Below are 17,670 nucleotides of genomic sequence, written 5' to 3' on the forward strand. Positions count from 1 at the left end.
CACCAAAGAATTGACAGGTAAAGCGGGCAGAGAGACACCAGCCAATCCAGCCAGAGCGGGTAGCTGGGAGATTGCCAGAGTATTTCATGGCTGAATCAATCACACAACCCTTATAACGCCATACCTTACTGACAAATTTACTAATGAATTTACCAGATGTAAAAATAACAAAGTACTTTGTCCATCCTTTGATGCTGTGGATTTATGTCACAGGCATGGGGATTTATTTGGCAGCCATTTATTTTATGATGAGGTGTCTCCAAGACTGGTGTAGGTGAAGGTCTCTGCCATTCCCAGCATCTGGCCGGTGGGGAGCTGGATAGATCAAGAAGATCCAGGATTCAGAGTCACTCTTTGTCAACTTAGACCTCCAGCTAAGTACATCAACTCAATGCCTGTCTTTTCTATGTTGAGATACTGGAGTACCCTGCTCAAGCATTTGTTCTAGGAGCTGCTTGTAGACTGATAGACGTCCAGTTACCTGTAGACTCACAGAAGAGTATAATGAGGCCTTGGACCTCAGTATAAGATAGACAGAGGGTGGGGTACAACTTCTCTGTTCATTGTTTGAGGCAAGTAACACAACAGGGACATCTTGTTTGGATGATTGTAGAGGAGTAGTGAGTACAAAACATAAATACATGAAATCAGGTAATTTACAATGAGGCATGGAATAGCAAAAAAGGACTTACAAATGTCAGAGTTGTCTTAGGATAGGACTGCAACAACTTCTATTTTACTATCAGAAAACGCATTCTGAATCCTTATAAACCAGTTCCCATAGTGAAAGTAGGCTAAAAAGACAGGTGATTCAAGATAGTAATTTAAAAAAAGACCATTTCTGGACTCAAGGCCGAGGTTAATCAAGTTAACTCACAAGGACATTCACATTTGAAAGTTTTGGGTCCTAGCAATTTGTCAGAAGTTCAGCTTTTCTTAAAATCATAATTTTGTTTCTTTTGGAAAAGAACTTTAAAGTTAACTTTAAGGGCTTAGGAATTGAACAACAAATAAAAGGGTATCTGTTTATTAAGTCCATTATGTTTTTAACTTTAAAACTAGTCTTGTGCTATTTTTACTGGAAAGCCTAAAATAAAAGAGGTATAATAAATGTCCTTGAGCATTGTCTGAGACTATGATTCCATCTGACAAGAAACATGCTACAAGAACAGTAATTTCTACTGGCCTCAATTTCTACTTTTAGGAGGCAAGGAATCATAGAGTCACAGAATGGTTTGGGTTGAAAGGGACCTTAAAGCTCATCTAGTTCCAACCCCCTGCCATGGGCAGGGACACCTTCCACTAGAGCAGGTTGCTCCAAGCCCTTGTGTCCAACCTGGCCTTGAACACTGCCAGGGATGGGGCAGCCACAGCTTCTCTGGGCAACCTGTGCCAGCACCTCAGCACCCTCACAGGGAAGAATTTCTTCCTAATACCTAATCTAAATCTACCTTCTGTCAGTTTAAAACCATTCCCCAAAGCTACCACATTTTCAATGTAAAAAATAAATTATTTTTATTTCTAATGACTCGAAACAGTTGGAAGAATTTCAGCTATATCCTGTTTGGAGGGGAGAAAAATTACCTACGGTGATAATACATTTGCTTTGTGTATCTGTGGGAGCGAAAGAATACTGTCCTCTCAATTACATGATCAGTTGGGACATTATCTTGCAAATAATCCGAGCCATAAAGGAAGAAGTCCTTTTGCAGAAGCTTAGATGAATATATTGTTGAATTAGTCTCCAAAGCATCAACTTAGACCTGAGAAAAGCTCCAAATTAAGACTCTTTTTGTAAGGAGATTTGTATGGCTGGGCCTCCTTATGTAATGATGATATGCTAATCTAATGTAATCTACTAAAGCCTCCACAGTTAAACCGTAGGCCAGACTGGAGGACCTTTAATGAAATAAGAGCACTTGCATGGCCTCGCTATTCAAATGAGAGCCTTAAAAAATAAAAGCTTTGCTTACCTTAGGATTTTCAAAGGAGAAACCCTTTATAACATAAGTAGAAATAAGGCCATAAACGGGCAAATTTAGCTCTGTTCTCCCATCTGAAACTTGTATGCTATGGCTGGTTTAATGCTTCTAAGTATATACTCAGTTCTCTGCAGAGCTGTGAGGGCTCTGTGTATAGCAGCAGGAGGAGCAGTTGAATGTGAAGCTTGACTAAGTCATAAGACAACATGTTCATGATTCATAGATCTATAGGTTGTCTTCTCCACTGAGAAGAAATCACTGCTGCAAGTGATAGCACCCATGGGATGTTTCTGGTAGTGAAGAGGTGAGATTCTTCCCTGCAGAGATCTTATGCTGTTTTTGCTGCCTGTTGTGTCAAGTTTTCAAGACTTTTGTAACCACGTAATTGCCTGGCTGGTAGTTTTAGAATCAGGCTTTAATATCCCAGCTTTCGGTGTCTGCTTGTTTTTACATATGACTTTAGGAAGGTGTCAAGTGTTACATCAGAGCAGATTAGGGGTTTAGCACTGTTTGTGACAATGATCAATGCTGGATGCTTTGCGGGCACTAAGAACTGCCCAGGATGAGCTTATTATCTTAAAGCATGAAGTCTCAGAGGACTGGGAACACTTAATCCAAACTACTAGCATTGCAGTTGCTTTTCTTATGCTCCTACGTTATGCTCTATGCCTTTTTAAAAAATATTAAGCTCTTTGCATTCATCATATTCCAAGCAGAAAACTAAACAAATTAAAATATACTTTCTAAGTTTCTTCTTTTGTCTGATGAATTTGACCAAACGTAAAGTCCCAGAGCTTTTGCATTCAGGAGCTCACAAATACATGATACAAATGACTGATCAAACTCTATTGTAGTAAATGTGTTATGTACTCATTGCTAAATTGTAGCTTATGGGTTTGGAGGTTTTTTGTTTGTTTTTGCTTGTTTGTTTATGGTGTTTGTTCGTGTGGTGGGTTGTGGCGTATGAAGGGCACGGACTCAAAGCATCTTCATGCAGCAAATTACTTTATTACCTATTGCTCTAGCTATTATACCATTCTAGCAAAAGCTATCTCTAGCCTATTGCTCTACCTTTTATACCAAGCTATTTTTAGCACATCGTGTTTAGTTCCTGGTTTACAGTTTGTTTTTTTCAACATTCTTCCTCGTTTCACAAACAGTCTCAAAATAACCAGTTCCTTATCTTTCTGTTCTCCTGCTCCTGTCCATCTGGGTTGCTCTGCTTGATCACACAATGTACTTTGTTTCTTCTTTAACTCTTTCTTCTCCAGCCAAGTAATTACTTCTCTTTGGCAATAATCAAATAGTTTCCATCCTCTCCCACATCTCCCCCTTCTTTATTTATCTGCGAAAGGGCAAGGTTTGCATATAACTGTGTGACCATAACCTGATTCATACTTCGTGTGATTGATTGTTGAACACAAGAAAAAAGACAAGGAAGACATAAGGCAATCATTAATACAGCAATTAGAACTATTAAAATAAACCCTGCAATATTTTTGACCCACGGTCCAAAATTCCCGAGCCATGAAAACAGACCAAAAGCATCCCACCCCTGATTTAGCTGCAAGTCTTTTTTTAAATCTTTCAATTTTTGGATACTCTTATGATCGCTTAGATTCATGCAACACATCCCATCAAAATCCTCGCACCCATGTTTAGATAACACAGACACAATCACGCTTTTGCTCAGCCCCCGCCATGTGCGTGCACCTGCTCATTAGTTTTATCTATATATTGTATAAAAGTGAATTGATATATTTTAACACACTTACTTATGTACCAACATTAAAAAAAATGTGGCTATTGAAAAACATTTTGAAATTCTATTTTCATAAACCATATTTAGCAGTATTTATTGTTAAAGGTTAGCTTTATATTTATCAATGCATATAGTAGATTTTACCAATATAAATGCCGGCTTTAATGAGACACAAAGTGTATTTGTTCTAACAGACACACACAGACACACAGATGCACATAGAGCTCTCTACATAGCTGTAGATCCGTATCGGTTTAAATTGGGTAATTACACCGTCATAGCATGTATTTAGCAGCATTTATTATGACTATATTTTTTTATACGCACACACTATATTTGCTATAATATACACAACACCCATATCATCAGAATTTATTAATTGAATATGGCTTTAAAATATATATTTTTAAAGCTTTTATTGTTTTAAAGGGGGGTTTTATAGTAAATGCTGTGTATTATGCACACAATTTGTCATAATACATCCACATGCCTGCACACTCTGTGTATCTAGATGTCTATATACTGTTGCATATACAGCTATAAATAATATAAATATATATTCATACAGCGTACTTAACAGGCTTTAATAATCTAGGTTTATATTCGTGTGTCTATAATTACATATTTTACTGTTATAAAGGTCTGTGTTTAATATCCATTACGCATTATGCACAATGTGTGTTTGTTACACCACACAGATGCATGTGCAAGTGCTCACACACTCACACGTGTGCACAGCCCTTACTCTCACTGTGTCTATTCATATAGCAATTTAATAATTGTATTTCTATATAGCATATGGAACAATTAATTTTAATAAGTTTTTAATTATTTTAACACAAAGGTGCATATAAAGATGTGGTGTAACTTCCACGCTGATACGGCTGAGTTGTTGGGGTGAAAGAAGGAGAGCCTACCAAATGTGCAAGACCCCCCAACTGCTCTACTGACTGAGCAAGCAATTACGATTTAAAAAGTTCAAGACGAATGTGACTTGGTGTGGATGATAGACACCTGGGCACACCACTGCTACCCCCATATCCCCTCTGTTAAGAGCTTCCTGCCTGCAGTCCTGCCATCGGTCCTCTGGACCCCACCCCTGCTTCACTGTAAATGTCTGCAACTCAGTAGGAGGAGGAAACAAGTCCGGCTCCTTCTCCGGATCAACAAAACCAGAATCAAAGGGGTCCGTATGGTCGTCAGGATTAGCAGGGTTATCAGGGTCATCACCTGACTCAGCTGCTCATGACAGAGGTGCTTGTGCCGTGAGGATCGCCATGGTCAGTGGTGAGGACTGCGACGACAAAGGAGGCACAGGCGGGAAGACAGTTGGTGATGAGGCTTCAGGAGATTTTACCCCCTTATGAGCGTTGGTAGCTTCCTTAAATGTGACGGCGCCAGTGGCAGCACTGGTCTGTATCCGGCGAAGAGTGGCCAGGATTTGCCACCAGGTTGCTAAATGCTTCCCTGCCATGAGATCCCTGTTTGAAGCAGCATCATGCAGCCGTTTACCAACAGCTTGCCAAGAGAGGATTTGGAAAGTGCTGCCAGCTGGAAAGCCGGGCACTTTATCACAGATCCATTCTAACAAAGTCACAAGGTGCGGACCCGATACGGGCCGATGTTGAGCTTCAAGCAGACGGCGCATTACTTCTTGGCTGTGCTGCTGGTCTCGGGATAGCTTCCCTCCCATGGATCCCGACTGCTCACCTGCTTAATGGTGATGGGTGCACAATATCAACGTCTCCTGGTTCAGTTGAGCTACGCCACCGATTCGGGCTCTGTGAGCCTCCTATTCATGTCCCTGTTCGGGCGGCCATTTGTGGCGTATGACGGCATGGACTCAAAGCATCTTCATGCAGCGAATCACTTTATTACCTATTGCTCTAGCTTTTATACCATTCTAGCAAAAACCAAGTAGTTACTTCTCTTTGGCAACAATCAAATGGTTTCCATCCTCTCCCACAGTGGGTTTTTGTTTTGGCTTGGTTGTGGGTTTTTTCCCCAAATGATCAAGTTCAGTTTTCACATATCTTTCTTGAGCGTAACTAACCCCCTGTTCTTAATAATTGTTGCTATTTTCCAGATTTGTTTTGCTTTTTTGGTACTTCTGAAATGTGCTGAACAAAACTAAATGCAAGATACACAGGGATTATGAAATAACGTAATATTGTGTCTCTCCTGAATGGTGCCAGAGGCAGAGCAAAAGGCAGGAGTCTGCACTTACTTTGAAATCGTTCCTCCAGCAGGTAACAACTGATTTGAAACCCATTTGTGGCTGATTTGTCTTCAGCAGTCTTTGCAATATGTTTCTTCATACTTCACTTTTAAATTTCATTTGTTACTATGCTGCTTAGTTACTTTTGTACTAAATCCTCTAGATGCTCTCCCGTACTCTTCTTGTGTCCTAATAAATTCATTAATGGTCTCTGTTTTAAGAACCAAAAGTCTGATTGTTTCTGAGGTGTTTAAGGGTGGCATAGAAAGTGAGTATCCTCTCACTTTCTATGGAAAGTAAGCTCTCTGACTCCTGTCACATCATTTTCTTTATATCGACATTATTTCATTATACCCTTATAAACTCAGAGTACATAGAGTACCCTTTGTACTCTGAATACTTGCACAGAAAATAGCGCACTGTTGGGGCACTGTGTCCTGACTGGCCTCCTGAAGATCTCACACATGAATAAAGTAATCAGGGATTTATGTTTCTGCCATGATTCTTTGCTAGTATCTCTTCCTGTAAAAGGAAGTCCAGTGGATAATGACTAGCTGGAAGCATGGTTCTGTTCAAGCCGTATATTCAGTGTATGATCCTGGCAGTCTCCGTAGCTCTGGTGATTTGCTTGAAGGGAGAGAGGAATATACCTGATCTTTTAATGGGACAGCTTAGAAGACTGCAATGAAAAAACTCTCATTGAAAAATACAATGGTATTTTGCTCCCTCTTCAGGTCCCCTGTGGGAAACAACTGAATAATCCCTTATTTAATTAAGCAATTAAAAACCCCAACACAATGAATGCCGATGTGCTATTTCTGCTTCTCTAATCCCTGCCTGGCTGCAGGTCCTTAAGACATTCATTGAACCAACATTAGCTATGTTCCTGAATTCTGGGTAGATGCAATATTAATCTGTCAGCACATAGAAAATAGCAATTTAAGCTTATTCTTTGCATTCTTTTTGCAAAGCCAGTTGCTAATCTGTGAGATAGCTTTTAATTAAAGCTTCCTTTGCTACTTTTTCATTTTCAAAAGGCTTTACAAAAATGATTTAAGATGTTTAAATATACTGTATTTGGGGACTTTTTTGTTTGGTTGGTTTTTGTTCACACTTTTCAGGAATCCTAAACAGCTCAGTAAGCAGAACACCGCAGCAGAGCTCTTCTGTCCCTGTCTCTTGCTCTGAACTATTTTTATAACCACCAAGTTAATGCCTGCTATTAATCCTTAGCTACTATATTGACCACTTGCAGCCATCTAGGGCTAACTCCTAATAACAGATTACATGTTTTCTGCAGTTTACCTGCTTCATTTTAAAGCTCCTTCAAAGCCCTGCAGGGATTGCTAAATCCCATTCTCTCTCTACCAGTCTTCATTGCAGTTTAAATAGTCTTTATGGCCTTTCCAGTTCTCTTAAAACATTCCTATCCTAGACAGTGAGGAAAAAAGGAAAGAGGAGTCTGAAATACAAGCCATAATAGGTCTGACATAGGAATGTAGGCGTGCAGAGGCCACAGTCAATCTTAGAGCGGGGAAGCTTCGGGAACGTGCTGTGACCCTCTGTGTACATGGTAGTGCTGACGTTATTGGTCTTCGACTCCCTGCAGAGTAGCAGAGGATCCTTTTGACCTGGAAGCTTGGTGCTTGTGAGGGCCTGCAAAGGGTCTTGTTGGGTCGGTAACTATGATTCCCATGTTGCTGGCAACTGTGTCATAGCTCCTTTCATAAACTGCATTCTGAAGCAGCCTGTTTTCTGATTCCTCATCTATTGAAGAGCTATTCCTCAACCTCCCTGCTGTGACCATTAAAAATCATCTTGTGATTCCCAGCCTAAGTTTATTCCCAGTCAGACTGTAATGCTCATACAGTGGCCTGGTCTTGGCTTACATCCCATTTCTGGTCTATGCTTTTTGTCACTTTACACTCCTGACCTAGGCTGGCCAGTGGTTTTATTTTACTCAGCATTGTGCCTGAGTAGCTGGCTATGACAGTAAGAACCCTGAATAAAGCCAGAGGCATTTGAACACTGTTCCTGCAGAATTGATTTATGGGGACATTGACCTTGAAGTAAACATACAGTGCACTCTTCAAGAGGTCTCACTTGTGAGAGACTAGGGAGAAACATTTCTTTCTATATAGAGGAAGTCACAGGATTTACACTGTCATCTAAGTCTTTAATTTTATCAGGGACTACTTATTTTAGCAGACTATTGTCTGAGACTAGTGAAATAGCTCAGTTAGGGAGCAAAGGGAAGCTGCCCAGACGTGTTACTGTTCTGCCACATAGGGAGCTTAGAGTCAGTCTTTATTCTTTGGAAAAAAAAATATCCTGCTCCATCCCAATGCGTAAGATCCAAATGGGTATAGGTGTTTCATGCCCTCTTCTCTTTTCTTCTATAAGCATCTGTCTTCCCATTTGTGGTCTCATAAGCAGTGTGATAGTATAAACAGTGGCTTGCATTAGTGTGTTTTTAACTTCTTTTAGGAACCTTGTGACTGGGACTGAGGATGCTCACTGCTGTGTGGCTTTTTAGCTTTCTAAACCACAGTTTGATTCACTGCTTGAATGCTGTTACCCTATATTAATCATTTGTATTGTTGAGGCTTCAGATACTGGGGCAGAGTCAAAGCCACATCACATAGGAACTGCTCAAGCAAAAAGTACATTTGAGTCTTATAGCTGAAGAATGGGCTTCACCAGTTACTGTGCTGAACAATCTGAGTGTTTGGTATTTATGGTATGTATGCTTTAAGTGGAATAACATTGTTCAGATAAATCAGCACAGGCCACGTTAGGCTTCTGCCAATCTCACTTTGGAAGCCAGAGGGTAATAAAACTGCTCGGTTTTGAATTAATGTAAACTCCTGGTTTAGATTTTCATTTCCATGGACAAGCTCTTGAAAGTGTTCTTTAAACTGTTGAAGTGTTCATTATCATAAAGCGAAACATTTGCTTCTTCGTCACACTGGAGAAAAAGCTAGACAGCTTTTCCTTTTCACATAAAGGGATTCAATTATCAGAAACTTGTAAATGCCATTTCAAAAGAGATTTCCTTACTTGGGTTTTGGTTGTTTGTTTGGTTTGGGTGTTTTTTGTTTGGGTTTTTTTATTTGTTTGTGCGGGTTTTTTTATTCCAGTAGAAGAAAAAAAACCAGGACAATTTGGGGACTTTCTATTCAGAGCCATTTTTGGGCTAAGAAAATGACAGCATCTGTCATAGTTGCCTTGCTAATTGTATGTCTGTGGAGTTTGAACCCGGAAGTGCTGTAAAGCCAGCAGAGCAGGAATCCATTCCTTCTGTTTACTCACAGAATTGCTTAGTCAGTTACAGTCAATTAGACCTGTGTATGTACTCTGCATGACAACGTGCAGGTGTCACTGAATGGCTTAAGCCAGCAAAGGTAATGTTGCATTAGCAAAATGCAGCTCAACTTGATTTGCTATGCTTATACACCATGTTATGCTTCATTTGCATGAGTAGCATTTAATACAAATAGTGTCTTTTCATTTTTATACAGGCCACACAGAATGTAAAAATTGTTGAAAAGATTAAATGTGGAATTTTCCAATATAGTTTTATACATTCTTTATGGTAAATATTTGCATTAATATAGAATCTGATAATGTTACTGATGGACCCTTAAGGAAGAAAGGCAAATCATGTAAATGGAGGAGGATGAATCATAGAAACTCTGCCAAACTTAAGTTGGTATAGTTAGTAAAGAGGCGATAGTCTGCAATGGTAATAGGCCACTTATCAAATACACAATGTGAAATAAAGACAGTCAGTTGATGAGGTCAGTGGCATTGTCCTGATTAACACCAGCTGAACATCTAGCCAATATGTTTCAGTCTCTTCTGTGCTGCACCATTCACATGAGAGCTGCCAACTCGTTTTGTGAAAGCTATTACTCATACTTCTCAAGGCAAAAGGTTGTTTGAATTGCTGTCGTGTGTTGGTGGCAACTTTAAATAAGATAAAAAATAAGCAGATAATAACGATAACTTCCTCCCTGTCAAACCCTGATCAAGTCATTCATTACAGAAGTTCTGTCAGGACTGATTTAATGTACTGAATATGTGCCTCTTTTTAAGAGTGAGCCTTGCCCTGTGCTTGAGTATTATCAAAGGGAAGGCTTAATTCTGCTAGACGAATTTGGTAATACTCTTGCCAGTATTACTTGTGCTAGAAGCATGAGATTCTTGGTAAATGAAGTACTTACTAGTTCCACATCTTCACCTAGTTCTCCAGTTAATTTGCCAACTGCTCTCATGTAATAGTTATCAGGGATAAGGGGATTTATAGGAGCTCTTCCTTAATGGAGATATATTTTATTGTCCCACATTTTTATGGTTAGGAAAATAAGAATTAATGCACAATCCCGTGAAAAATCTCAGATAATTTACAATTTTTGTGGCCTCAATGAATTTCATTGAGAAATTTAGGTGCTACCACTTTGTGGTCTTTCATTGGTATTCCAAGTAAATTAATTTATCAAAAAATGATTACCTGCGAAGTCCTGACTGTGTGTTGTGATCCCCAGAGCCCTTTCAGTGTTTTGTACCATATTGTTCTTGGAGAGAGGTTATGTTCTGGCTCTTTAAAAGTGGAATTGGGGGCCACTGTTTTTGGTGGATTTGGATAGTGTATTCGACCTTTTCCTTCAGCAAACCTAGGAAGCTGAAGGAGAAGAAGAAATAGGTAAAATATAAACCAAGTATGTGTGCTGCATGGAAAAGACTATTTTGCTGCATGGAAAAGACTATTTTAAAGGTTTGATATAACACGTGCTCTCCCCTCCCCCAGTTATCTGTTTAGTAAATGCTAATGTAAGCAAAAATGTGGTGGAAAAATGTCTTCAGTAAGGTATTACTCCTGAAGTGGAAGGTTCAACAGGTACACAATTCACCTGAACTCAATTTAAATAACTTGAAATCAAGTTCCCCACTGTAGTCTCACATTGTAGCTCTCTGTGTAAAAATATCTCCCATGAAAGAGATCCAGATAAGTTTAAGAAAAAAACCCAAAAAACCAAAAAAAAAACAGTTTTGCTCTTTTCAAGATGAACTGTGTATTTTAAATACGTGTGTGTCCTGGCCAGTGCACAGCCTTCTTAGAGTCAGAGGAAGTACTGACAACTTCATGGATTCATGGATTACCTATGGAGAAATAATTAACATATTTTAACAGGACGCCATTGATCAGCATGACAGATGGATCTGCGTTTTAAGCTGTAGTTGTATGCTCACTATAAAGATGGCTGTGCTGGTGGAAGAGGTTCTTTCTGCGAGTTGCGGTTAATGATTCTTCTATCTTAGGACACTGACCTCATGGATCTGCAGACAGAACTCATCTTCACAAAATCAGCAGGGTTAGATCAAACCACCCATTTAATCAGCATAAATTAACCCAGCTGTCTTTTGGGAAGCACCCAATGGGATCATCTGCATCACCAGATCTGCAAGGCTAGTTGTCTCAGGTAGAGAGGTGGTGACAAGCAGCTGTGGGCTGGATGTTATACCAGATAAAGCTGCCTCTGCAGAAGGCCATCTGTCTGTGGCCAATTGCAGGAGGCCTGGATTGATTCACACACCAGCAGGGAAGACTCTTATTGTGTTTTCTGTGTGTGATTTTTACAAACAGCAACAACAAACAATAAAGCTTGATGAATTGTAAAGCTGGCTCTGAACTCATCATGTCACCATCAGAGAAATAACCGAGTGCTACTAGATGTCCTATAAAAATGAAACTGCACTGCATACTTGAAAGAGCTTAGTTTCCTACCCTGGTTCTGTCACTGCTTTTTCTCTCCAGGCTTTCTGCCTCAGTTTCCCTGTTTACCTCACGATGGTGCTGTCGGTATTAACTACGTAATAGCTACTCTTGAGTTTTGTAAAGCTGAGACGTAGAATAGTTGCAAAGCTTTTAAATACAATCTCCCACTGGTAAAAGTCACCTGAGTGTGGTCTGGGTTATCTGTACCTAACCAGAGATTTCTCTTTGGTCACTGAGAACTGAAGTGGCCTGATCTTAGATGAAGTCAAATCGTATGGAGGGAACAGCAAATGAAGTTGATGTATTTTCTAAATGCCAGTGGTAGCTGCCCCTTCAGCGTCAGCCTAGTATTTCTGAACCTGCTAAGCTTTGCTGGAAATAGGTCTTGGCCTCTGATGATCCCCCTGTTGTGCAAGAATAGGCTTCGTAAAACCACCTCCATACATGATTTGTGTTTCTTAAACTGACCAATGATCAATGAAAATTGACTAAAAAATGACTGCTCCTAGCGTGACAAATTCTGTGGAAAGATTTTAAGTTTGGATGGACAAATGCTCCATGAAACATGACTCGTGTACCCAACTACATACATAACTGCACAGCACTGTGCCGATGACTGGGAATGGCAGCTAATGAATGCAAGTTGACCTCTTACTTAACACTATCAGCTTTTACTCTGCTGAAAAACTTCTTATCCATGCCAGTGTACACTTTTTGTGTTTCACACAGTTATTGCCAAACCCTTCCTAGCAAACTCTGCCATGGCACACAGAGATGCCGGCTTTCTCCTATGCAAATTCCCCATAACCCTGTGTGGTCAGCAGCTGCCAAGGACTCCTCATCAGTTCATGCAGGTGATCTTTAAAGTCTTCCAAAACAAAGCACCTGTCAAAATCTCAATGTAGTAAAATGCCTCCAGGGAAAAGCAGAATAAGAACAAAAATTTCATGCCCCTTTCCTCCAATATGTTATGTAAAACACTCAAAGTAAAATGCTGCACATCATGATGGCTTACCTGGTGGTCTGTAAATAATGAATGTCTAGGGCTTCATCTCAGTCTTCGTAAGGGATGAGTTGTTTTTTCTCCTTGGACCTTGTTCTACCATCTGTGTAGTAATAAAATGTTTTAAAATATCCAGCTGCCATTTCAGGGCTACCTCTTGCCCTCAGCAAAGGTATGGCAGGCATGACTTAGGCCCCAGAATTGCTCGCGTTTGATCCTGCTGATGTATTCTTTCTTTTCTCTTCCACTGTTTTGGACTGTGAAGAATTATTTCTCTGACAAAAGATATCAGACACACTAAATGGTCCATCTAGGTTTTGTGGGGATTAATAGCAATGTTAATAGCTCTGTTGGCTTTGAGGCTACAAGGTGGTCACATGAGTTGGGTTTAATCATCATTTTAAGTGCTGGAGGTATCCTCCATGGAGACTGCAACTAGCAGTACATAGAGCTCTAATTTAAGCCAAGATGCTTAGCTTGACCACTGATATATTCAGATTCTGGCTCTGTTGAGCTGCAGTAGAGAAGAGTCAGGACTTCTGTAGTGTTTCTGAAGAAGTTTCAAGAATACACGGTAAGCCACGAGAGTGCTGTCTTATCTCTGGTCTTCCTCAGGACAACCACATCGATAGCCTTGGTAGGGATATTGGGATGGAAAGGCTGATGACTGCTTGCATGGATCCCACTGCCTCGATCCTCAGGTGATTTGGAGTTTGGGAACATGGTGTACCTGGAGCTGTGCGTCTGATAGGGACAAGAAGTAGGAAATCGGGTTGGTTTGAGTTGTCAGGAAGGACAGAAAGAAAGAAAATTTCCTTATTTTGCATTTCACAGAGACTTAGCATTAAATATAATGCTTTGCAAGAACTGGGAGAGCTGTGAGAATCAGAAAGGTGACATCTTAGTTCTTTAATCCCCTCTTGTTTAGCTGCAAAGAATTCACAATGATAATTCCTTTGCAGCTTTTGTACATAATCAGTCATACTAATTCACTTTTACTTCCATGTGGCTTAAGGGAAGGAAAAGATGGACTTCTGATTCTTGCACATCACATTACTATTAATCTCCAATTAATAGTAACTGAGTTTGTGCTTGTGAAATCAAAATTTGCCTCTAAAAAGACATTTGTTTCTGGGAGGAAGGAGGATAAAGCTAAACTGGGGAGTTTTATGTGGTACTGAGAACCAGGATTTCATGGAGTGCCCATGTTCCTGTGGCTGCTCTTTTCAGCTTTCAGTTTTTCATGATAGAATGATTAAATAAACCTATTAAAATCAGGGAATCCTGAAATCTTCTGAGGAAAATGAAAGCAGCAGATTATTCCAGTAAGAACCCCTAGCACCCTGTTTGGATTCTTCTACACTTTACCACAACTCCATACAGCAGTTTATCAAGAGCAAACACCTTTCCCCAGTGGCTGTATAAAACAAAGTCACAACCTTATACAGGAGCCAAATTCATTGCATTCCTGAGGCTGTGCATCATGACATAACGAGATTACCAAGCTGGGGTTTTCAGAGGCTTCTCTCTCATAAATCTGCTTTATGCATGCTCTTTATCACTTAGTTGTGCTTGGTAGATGCTCTCAAGCACTTTAACTCCCATTAGGTAAAGAGGCCATGAACAACACAGCCAAGAAAACCCAATTAGCCCATAGGCAAGTCAGCAAGATAGGAATTTGTTAGGAGAGCAGGTGTGCTAGGCAAACACTGCTAACCTGCTAAACCTATCATTACATGCCTCTAGAGAGAGGTTTTTCTTGCCTACTGGCATTGATGCTGCTTATTGCCAAGGAACCTGCACTGAACAATTATGGCTGTAAGAGGAACAACTTGCCTTTTTATTTCATTAAGGGACAATAAGATATAATATAAGTGAAATGTACTTCCTTAGCTAAACTGCCTGGTGGTTTACAAAGCCTAAATTAGGGAAGAATAATAATAAATAAGTTACCTAAAGTGACCCATGTTCATTTGTACCTCCCACACTTTATCTGAATCAGTGTAATCAATATATGTTAGGGACAAATTAATGTGTAAGCAGTGCAGCCAATATTCTTACTGATACCACTCATTACATCAGGAATGTTTTGTGTTGCCAGGTGCCAAAGTCTGAAAAGACTCTGGGAACAAGTGATGTGCAGAATGTCTTTTTAAAAGGAGCAAGGAAAAAAAATCTAGCCCCTTTCACTTTTATGTAATAAGCTCTATATTAAGTAACAATGGTATGTGCTATTAGTAAAGCAAAACAAAAAGAATACCGTTTATACTTGCAGAGAATGTGACATGCTGATGAATTATTTGTATTTTGCCATGGACACTTATTTTATACTTCAAATAAATTCGAAAAGAGGCAATCAAAAGAAAACACTAACTTTAAAGGGCAAGAATTTCATCACCGAGCCTAGTTCAGAGTCTCTTGGCAATTGTGCCAAGTTGGAAAAGTACCTAAAATTAAAACAATAATTAATTTGCTTAATGGTTGTTTGTGGTATAGTGAAAAAATAATAATTAAAAAGACCCTGAAATACGGTATTACTGGACTAATCTAAGTGGTTCACCTGGAGCTCCAAAATCTCATATATTTCATGAGATTTACCAGGTCTCTCTTGAAAGGGTCGTTTCTGTATATGGGTAGGAAGGTTGTCTTATGATGGTCTTTTTTTAAGCTCTTTTATTTGTCCAGTGATCACACAAAGTTTCTTGATTCTTCAAGCTATATCTCAAAATCTTCATATTGCTAAACCCCTTGTTTTTCTCAGTGAGGAGAGGGATGTCCCAATTCATTCCCAAGCAGGAGATGGTGATAACTTCTCAGGGCTCCTCCCATTGCTCAGTTTGAAGACAGAACCATGTGGGATGTTAATAGGCGCCATAGGGACTCCATCATTTCAGCCTTAGCAGTTCCTGTGGGTTCTGTTCCCACGGCTGGGGATTGCTGGGTAGCCCAGTTGATGACATAGCTGTGGCATGGGAGCAGTGCCTAAGCTCTTTTCCAGGTGACCTGTGACTCAAAAGCTGCAACTTAGCCACTCCATCATTGAATTAGTCTCCACAAAAATAGTTGTTGCACAGTTGCAAAGAGGACATCTGGCCCCTTGCTTATTTCTTTCCATACTGACATGGGTGTTTTGAAAATAAACTTAAAACTTTAAGTGCCAGATCAATTTTGGTCACACGTTCTGATACAACATACGGAAGTCATGCATTTCATTGTGAAATCTGTGGTGTGATGCTATGGGACTCAGTGCAATCAACCTAAGGTGTGATATCTCACAAATTACTGTGCCAGCAGAATAACTCACACCTCAGCTGAGCTGAACAAAAGATCTACTTTTAATGTGTGATGCTACAGAGATAACAGGGCTTAAACAAAGTGTTGGATTCTGACAACCATTTGTACATTGTTACATTTATAACAACCTGGTACTCTGATTCAAACTTTGTGTCTGTCTTGAAAATGGAAAGCTTTTGCAGAAAGAGCCATACTTACAGAACAGCGATCTTTAAAAGTTTATTCCAGAGATACTTCTAATTGTTTTTCCATTTCTACAGTTAGAACTGGTGCTGTATGTCTACTGGTGCTGTAGACATGAAGAATACTTCTTACTGTTTCTTTTCAATTCACATTATGTTACAATATTACAATTACAATGCAAATATTACAATTATTACAGTAACAAAATGTGAATTGAAAAGAAACACTTACAAGTATTTTAAATTTCCATTTCCATTCACATTGTGTTACAATGTGAATTGACACATTCTTCATTGCATTCATTGGCCATATTCCTGATATAAATATGCATAAGTAAGGACAGTCACATCTGCTTTGTGCTCCAGCATGGCAGAACTACTTAAGTACCTTTATAGAGCACTTTTCATTATAACACCTAAACTTAAGGCAGCAATAAAATATGGATGAACATGCATTTTCATGACTCTGCCATGATTTACAGAAGCTTTGTGAGCTCAGGTTGTAACAGCTGGCAAAGCTTTTCATTTTCAAAGGGATTTTTTCTTTAAACCAGTCCAGAGAGTGGTCCAGATGGACAGCATCCCATTTCCCTACTAAAGAGTGTACCGTGGGCACTCTTCAAACACTTTTTTTGATAAAGTAGATGTAAACCAGTTTCACGTGAGAGAGTATCCTGTGGAGACACTGGCTTTGCCTGCAGTAGTTCCACAGCTCCCCCCTGGATGTACTGCAGAGCACTGGGTGCAGACACACACTTGTTCAGTAATGGTTATAAAAGACACACTGGAACCTGTGTGACCTTCACGAGGGGCTCTCATTTACAGCTATTTTTCTTCTCTCTGACACATGGTCTCTGAAGATCTTCTCTCAAGTGTGGTGTTGGCCTGAAAGTGATGCAGTGTGGGGAGCCTCATGACCTTCAGCTTCTTTTCTAGATCAGAGAACTTTTTTGTGTCTTTTTCCTGTTAATTTCCCACGTACTCAGTAAATTATTAAGAGAACAAGATGTATCACTCTTGGCAGTTTTAACTGGAGTGAAATTATGACTGGAGAATAAAACATTTTACATGCGTAAATTGGCTTTCACTGCAGCCTTTTATTCTTGCAAAGGGAGGGAATCACTTACCTTGCTTAACCTTAATACCTGCTTTATCGGGGAGATGTAGGTCAGGGAACCACCAGAGGCTGAGGAGCTGGAGGACAGCCAGAGGAATGTAAGTGCTGTGTGGCATGATAAGCAGTGAAAGCAGATTAAAAGCCACATGGAAAAAAGCCAGTTTTCATTCATTCTGTGCTGTCGTTACACCCGCTGAAAACCTCATTGGTGTGACTCGTCTGTGGAAGAATAGCTGCAAATGCTCTAGCCTGGTGTAGTGTGTGTGTATGTGTGTTTAACTAGGGCTCTAGGGCTGAATGGTGTTTTTCAAGGCCTTTCATGATTTTTGCAGT

Source organism: Strigops habroptila, chromosome 1, assembly GCF_004027225.2.
Source record: "Strigops habroptila isolate Jane chromosome 1, bStrHab1.2.pri, whole genome shotgun sequence".
NCBI lineage: Eukaryota > Metazoa > Chordata > Aves > Psittaciformes > Psittacidae > Strigops > Strigops habroptila.